This window comes from Bombina bombina, chromosome 11 (genome assembly GCF_027579735.1).
Source record: "Bombina bombina isolate aBomBom1 chromosome 11, aBomBom1.pri, whole genome shotgun sequence".
Taxonomy (NCBI): domain Eukaryota; kingdom Metazoa; phylum Chordata; class Amphibia; order Anura; family Bombinatoridae; genus Bombina; species Bombina bombina.
The window spans coordinates 172,554,153-172,561,414 of NC_069509.1; the positions used below are offsets into that span (position 1 = coordinate 172,554,153).

A 7,262-nucleotide genomic window follows, 5' to 3' on the forward strand; every position below is an offset into this window, starting at 1 on the left:
CAGTAGCTGTGTCTGCTGTACCTACCAGGTATTCTGTGACAGTCTCACTAACAGTACCTGCTGTGAATCCTGTGTTTGTTTCCCTCTCAGTAGCTGTGTCTGCTGTACCTACCAGGTATTCTGTGACAGTCTCACCAACAGTACCTGCTGAAAATCCTGTGTTTGTTTCCCTCTCAGTAGCTGTGTCTGCTGTACCTACCAGGTATTCTGTGACAACCTCCCCCTTTACTGTTCAGTTTAAGCACAAGTGTCTATTGGACTTAGTTACAGCAAACTACTGAAATGTATTGTGAACCTTGTATTGGACGTTAGTGTTTTGCATTAAGCCTATGGTCAAACTTTCCGTTCCTGTAATCTTCAATCTGAACTACCAACTGTTCTTTTGCTTATCAACCAGTAAAGTGTTCAAAACACATTATTCTGTGTATCTGTTCCTGCATTCTAAGTTCCGCACACCCTAACCTCCTCACAGAGCGCTAAAGCCGAAGCACGCGAACAGACTGGATAAACCCGATATCGCTCGCACGTAACTGTTACCGCAACATTCGTAATCTGACTCTTTATCTTTTAACAAATTATTTTCTTTTGGTATATGTTCAATTACTGCAAAGGTGATAAATACATAGTAATTGTTCTGCAGTTGTTGCACTCCAGATGAGGATACAGCTGGTCAGCTAATGAGAAGCAGGAATACGTGCATATTCTCCAATCACTGGCCATATCTTCATCTGGAGCAGAATGGGGATGTTCCCGCAATGCAGCTTTGACTGCATGTTTAACCCTTTTGTAAGACTTAAACAAATGGTAAAATAAGTCATTTATTGAGAAATAACAAAGCAGAGAATTTGTTTTTACACTAGAATGCCCCTTTAATATATTGGCTTGCTCATTGTTTTATGGCATTACATTATGGGTACCTTTGTTGCAATTAAAGGGATATAAAACTCAAACATTTTGTTTTGTGATTCAGACAGAACATACAATTTTGAAAAAGTTTCCAAATTACTTCTATTATCAAATTTGCTTCATTCCCGTGGTATTCTTTGTTGAAGATATACATAGGTAGTTATCTGTAGCACTGCATGGCAGGAAATTGTGCTGCCCTCTAGTCCTGTTACTAACCAATAACATTCTTACAAAACACATGCACACTCTAGACACATGCACGCTCCTGAGCTTACACCCCTGATTTTCAACGACGATAATTTGATAATAGAAGTCAATTAGAAAGTTGGTTAAAATTGTTTGCTCTATCTGAATCATGAAATAAAAATGTTGGGTTTTATGTCCCTTTAACTATGAAAAAAAACATTATATTATAACTGTTCATTGAACCTTTATTACAAAACAGAACTAATTCTTGGCATTCATCTATAGGGAGTCTATAGCCTACACATTTAGCCCTGCTACATAAAACACAGGGGCCAGTTCTCACATAACATAAATCAGGCAAACCTGGGCTAGTTTTTATCTAAATAGCAAGAAGTGCTTGTGTACAAAAGAGCCCTTGCTGTGCCAGTGACAAGCGTTGGAGCTGTGCCACAGAGGTACTTGCCTGGCTGGGTTGCTTGTTTGGTTTTGCATATGAGATGCTGCCAGACTCCACCTCTTTCACTAACTGGGCACTAAAGCTACGTGTACTATCCCAAATGCTCAGCAGCACAAGCACCTTGCAAGCACCCTGCATCACAGCTGCACCTGTCCGAGCCTGAAGATTCCCACTCACAAGCCTGAAGGTACAGTGCACTCACAACTGCTCCACTTAAAACCAAGCTGCAAACTTACAGCCCCCCCTCTACAGTAGACCCTATTATTTATGTTATATATCTGCTTAACCCCATGGCTTCAACAGAGGTCTGAAGCCCTCTCTTGCAACCAAGGGGTTAAAGGTCATAGTAATAATGTGTCAACTCCATCAATTTAAAAAGCACTGCTCCCAACCTGAGAAAGAGAAGAATCTTTTTTTAAAAAAAACTTGTCTTTTAATATGGAATGTTAGCCCATTAATAAAGAGCTGACTACTGCTTGCATTTAATGGGCTAATACGAATGCAGTGTCTATACAGATACTTAGGTATATAGAAACAACAATATCACTTTTATTTAATTACAGAATTATTATTATTATTTTTTATCATATGTAAAAAACATAGATAATATATGTTATGCCTGAATGGTGATTTTGTTAATTCAGAAGCTTATTATAGACACAGTAAGTTTTTGGAAACTTTTGTTATTTTGTTTTTCTTTCTGTGACTACTAGTTTTGTCCTATGTAGATTTTTTGGATGGGGTTTCGTCACCTGCTGCAATAGCTCTTTTTATAGATGACTTAGGAAGCATTTAGTACGTTATGACCCACTGGGCAGTAATATAAAATTAAGCTTCAATATACAGTTCTGAAAAAAATTAAGAGACCACTGCAGTTTATGAGATGAGGGAACTTTATGTTAATAATTTGTCACATGCTTACAATTGATTTATGGAAATGAAAAGGATGAAACAATATAGATGCTGCATTTGGCTATAGAGCTTCAGTATTAGTCTCTATCAGTGATATATATATATATATATATATATATATATATATATATATATATATATATATATATATATATATATATATATATATATATATATATATATATATATATATATAGGTTTTTACTTATAGACCTGTTGACTTGGCTACTGATTTGTGATACCACATTTTAGCTAAAGGATGTATTATGGAACAACTGAATGACATAACTTGAGAAATGCTTAATGTGCTACACAAGTGGTGCTACCACTTGAAAGCTTCAAAAGGGACTTAGCACTTAAACTAGACTTGGCAAGAAACCATTAATGGTTACTTTCCATTCATGAGTAGCTCTCGGCTCAAGGATGTCCTTCTTAGTAAAAGCTCATTTTGGAGTAATCAAGAAAGCACCAGCTTTTGTTTCGCTTGTTCTCTCATCGAGCACCATTAGTTGTGGTTTATTGGCCTCATTGGTTTTATGAATGGTAATGTAGTTAATACATTTTGTAGACCAGCATATGTGTCTCATAGTACACTGTTTCAAATTATAACAGCAACGTTTGACGAAAAGTGAACCTGTCAATCACAATTTGGAACATGGTGCTAATTTTAAACCTTAAAAACATTTTCTGCGTATTATGGCCTTTCAAAGGGATACTTAATTATAGTATTAAACCTACTGGTTGCCAAAGAGGACTGCAATGGTTTGCAGTGTAGTGCTCTGTAAATATCTCTGGCAAACAGGGGGTTAAAATGTTTTCCTGAAATGTAAGTTAATTTCTATAATTAGTGTACAAAATGCATGGTTATGGAGTACTGGGGTTGAATATGTTGTGTTTGCTTTGTCCCCAGAGCTAGCAATCTATTAACATTAACAATGTGTTTAAAGCTAGTGTTGTAGAAGCCATAAATAGTCCTAGCTAGATACTGCCTGTAAAACTTTGTTAAAATCAGAAAGCAGATAGCAATTATCCCCAGCTGTTTCTAAGACACAAAATTATTTTTGTATCAAGAGTAAATTATGGGAACAATATATAATTATTATTTACAATTACAATATGATGTGGGTGATCAGAGCATGAGAGTCGGATGCGCATGCGCATGGCCGCTGTCATAAAATGTGCCTGGAACATTTTTAAGTAAATCTGAAATGCCCTACTGTATTACTAACCAAAAGTATCAGAGCAGTGGAATAGCGTAGAGTAGATTTAGGGCTAGGGTTGCAGTTAGGGTTAGGGCTATGAGTAGTTTAAAGGATACTGAACCCAAATGTTTTCTTTTGTGATTCAGCTAGAGCATGGAATTTTAAGCAACTCTCTAATTTGTTCTCTTGCTATCTATATTTGAAAAATAAAGTTTAGGCCCTGGACAGCACTTGTTTATTGGTATTGAATGAATTAATTTATCCACCAATCAGCAAGAACAACCCAGGTTGTTCATCAAAAATGGGCCGGCATCTAAACTTACATTCTTGCTTTTCAAATAAAAATACCAAAAGAATGAAGAACATTTGATAATAGCAGTAAATTAGAAAGTTGCTTAAAATAGCATGCTCTATCACAAAAGAAAACAATTGGGTTCAGTGTCCCCTTAAGGTTAAGGGTTGAAGTTAGAAATAGGTCTATGAGTAGATTTAGGGCTAATGTTAGAGTTAGGGCTATTAGTAGATTTAGGGCTAGAGTTAGAGTAAGGGTTAGGACTTTGAGTATATTTAGGCCTAGGATTGGAGTTAGGGAAAGGGCTATGAGTGGATTTCATTCTAAAGTTAGAGATAGGGTTAGGACTATGAGTAGATTTAGGGCTAGGGTTGCAGTTAGGTTTAGGACTATGAGTTTATTTAGGGCTAGGGTTAGAGTTTGGGTTAGGACTATGAGAATATTTAGGGCTAGGGTTAGAGTTAGGGTTAGGACTATGAGTATATTTAGGGCTAGGATTGGAGTTAGGGAAAGGGCTATGAGTGGATTTAGTTCTAAAGTTAGAGATAGGGTTAGGACTATGAGTAGATTTAGGGCTAGGGTTGCAGTTAGGTTTAGGACTATGAGTAGATTTAGGACTAGGGTTGCATTTAGGTTTAAGACTATGAGTAGATTTAGGGCTAGGGTTGCAGCTAGGTTTAGGACTATGAGTAGATGTAGGACTAGGGTTGCAGTTAGGTCTAGGGCTATGAGTAGATTTAGGTTTAGGGTTGCAGTTAGGTTTAGGAGAATGAGTAGATTTAGGACTAGGGTTCCCTCTCCTTTAGATTGTAAGCTTGAGAGCCTCTCTACCTGTAGGCCACTTTGTATTTAAAGTGAACTACTACTGATTGTGCTCAAGGGCAGGGCATTCCTCTCCTTTTGTATAACTCAATTATTTCACCTACAACTGTAATGTACCCCAATATTGTACTTGTTTGTGTATTTAATGCATCCCTGTAATGTTCCATTATTTCTTGTATAGCGCTACGTAATCTGCTGGCGCTTTATAAATACCTGATAATAGTAATAATAATAATAATGAGTAGATTTAGGGCTAGGGTTGCAGTTAGGGTTAGGACTATAAGTAGATTTAGGGCTAGGGTTAGAGTAAGGTTTAGGGCTACGCATAGATTTAGGGCTAGGATTGGAGTTAGGGTTAGGGCTGGAGCAGATTTAGAGCTAGGATTATAATTAGTGTTAGTGCTATGAGTAGATTTAGGGCCAGGGTTGCAGTTAGGTTTAGGACTATGAGTAGATTTAGGGCTAGGGTTGCAGTTAGGTTTAGGACTATGAGAAAATTTAGGGCTAGGGTTAGAGAAAGGTTTAGGACTATGAGTAGATTTAGGGCTAGGGTTGAAGTTAGGTTTAGGACTATGAGTAGATTTAGGGCTAGGTTTAGAGAAAGGTTTAGGACTATGAGTAGATTTAGGGCTAGGGTAACAGTTAGGTTTAGGACTATGAGTAGATTTAGGGCAAGGGTTGAAGTTAGGCTTAGGACTATGAGTAGATTTAGGGCTAGGGTTAGAGTTAGGTTTAGGACTATGAGTAGATTTAGGGAAAGGGTTCGAATTAGGGTTAGTGCTATGAGTAGATTTAGGTCTAGGGTTGCAGTTAGGTTTAGGAATATGAGTAGATTTAGGGCTAGGGTTAGAGTAAGGTTTAGGGCTACGCATAGATTTAGGGCTAGGATTGGAGTTAGGGTTAGGGCTGGAGCAGATTTAGGGCTAGGATTAGAATTAGTGTTAGTGCTATGAGTATATTTAGGGCTAGGGTTGCAGTTAGGTTTAGGACTATGAGTAGATTTAGGGCTAGGGTTAGAATTAGGGTAAGGGTAAGTGCTATGAGTAGATTTATGGCTAGGGTTGCAGTTAGGTTTAGGACTATGATTAGATTTAGGGCTAGGTTTGCAGTTAGGTTTAGGACTATGAGTAGATTTAGGGCTAGGTTTGCAGTTAGGTTTAGGACTATGAGTAGATTTAGAGCTAGGGTTAGAGTTAGGTTTAGGCCTGGAGCAGATTTAGGGCTATGGTTAGAGTTAGGTTTAGGCCTGGAGCAGATTTAGGGCTAGGGTTAGAATAAGGGTTAAAGCTATTTGTAAATTTAGGGTTAGGGTTTGATTTACAGTTAGGGCTACAAGTAGATTTAAGGCTAGGGTTGCAGTTAGTGTTAGAGCTATGAATAGATTTAGGGCTAGGTTTGGACTGAGGTTTTAGGCCATTAGTAGATTTAAGAAGGACCACTTAAGTCAAAATTAAACTTTCATGATTCAGATAGAGCATGCATTTAAAAAAAAAATTCCAATATATTTCCATTATCCAAATTTGCATTCTTTTTATACACATACGTTCTTAGACTCCAGCCCCTACTGAGCATGTGTAAAAGTTCACAGTTCATATTTACATATATTTTGTTTTTGGCTGATGGCTGTAACATGATAAAGGGGGGAGGAAAATTTGATAAACTTTGAAATTTGCTAGAACAGATTCTACTGCTCATTTCAAATTCTAAGTAAGTGCTATAGCATTGTCTTTTTATTGTGAATTTGTCAGTTATTCAATTCTACTGTATTTAGTGGTCCTTTAGGGGTAGGGTTAGAGTTAAGGTTATAATTAGGGTTAGAGTTAGGGCTATGGTTAGGGTTAGGGCTATGGTTAGGGTTAGGGCTATAATTAGGGTTAGGGCTATAATTAGGGTTAGAGTTAGGGCTATAATTAGGGTTAGGGCTATAATTAGGGTTAAAGTTAGGGCTATAATTAGGGTTAGAGAAGGGCTATGTTTAGGGCTATAATTAGGGTTTGAGTGAGGGTTAGTTATAATTAGCATTATGGTTAGGGATATAATTAAGTTTAGGGCTATAATTAGGGTTAGAGAAGGGCTATGGTTAGGGCTATAATTAGCGTTATGGTTAGAGATATAATTAAGTTTAGGGCTATAATTAGGGTTAGAGATAGGGCTATAATTAGGGTTAGAGTTAGGGATATAATTAGGGTTAGGGCTATAATTAGGGTTAGGGCTATAATTAGGGTTAGAGTTAGGGCTATAATTAGGGTTAGAGTTAGGGCTATAATTAGAGTTAGGGCTATAATTAGGTTTAGAGTTAGGGCTATAATTAGGGTTAGGGCTATAATTAGAGTTAGAGTTAGGGCTATAATTAGGGTTAGCATTAGGGCTATAATTAGGGTTAGAGTTAGTGCTATAATTAGGGTTAGAGTTAGGGCTATAATTAGGGTTAGAGCTATAATTGGGGTTAGAGTTAGGGCTATAATTAGGGTTAGAGCTATAATTG

General features: G+C 37.2%; 1 protein-coding gene across 1 annotated transcript in view; it reads left to right on the forward strand.

Moving 5' to 3' along the window:
- Positions 1-1,659: 1,659 nt before the first annotated feature.
- BHLHA15 (basic helix-loop-helix family member a15) overlaps positions 1,660-7,262 on the forward strand; it is a 55,241-nt gene continuing 49,638 nt past the window's right edge. The window contains exon 1 of the mRNA XM_053694468.1: positions 1,660-1,736. The gene's annotated coding sequence lies outside the window, so the exon portion shown is untranslated. The remainder of the gene's footprint in view (positions 1,737-7,262) is intronic.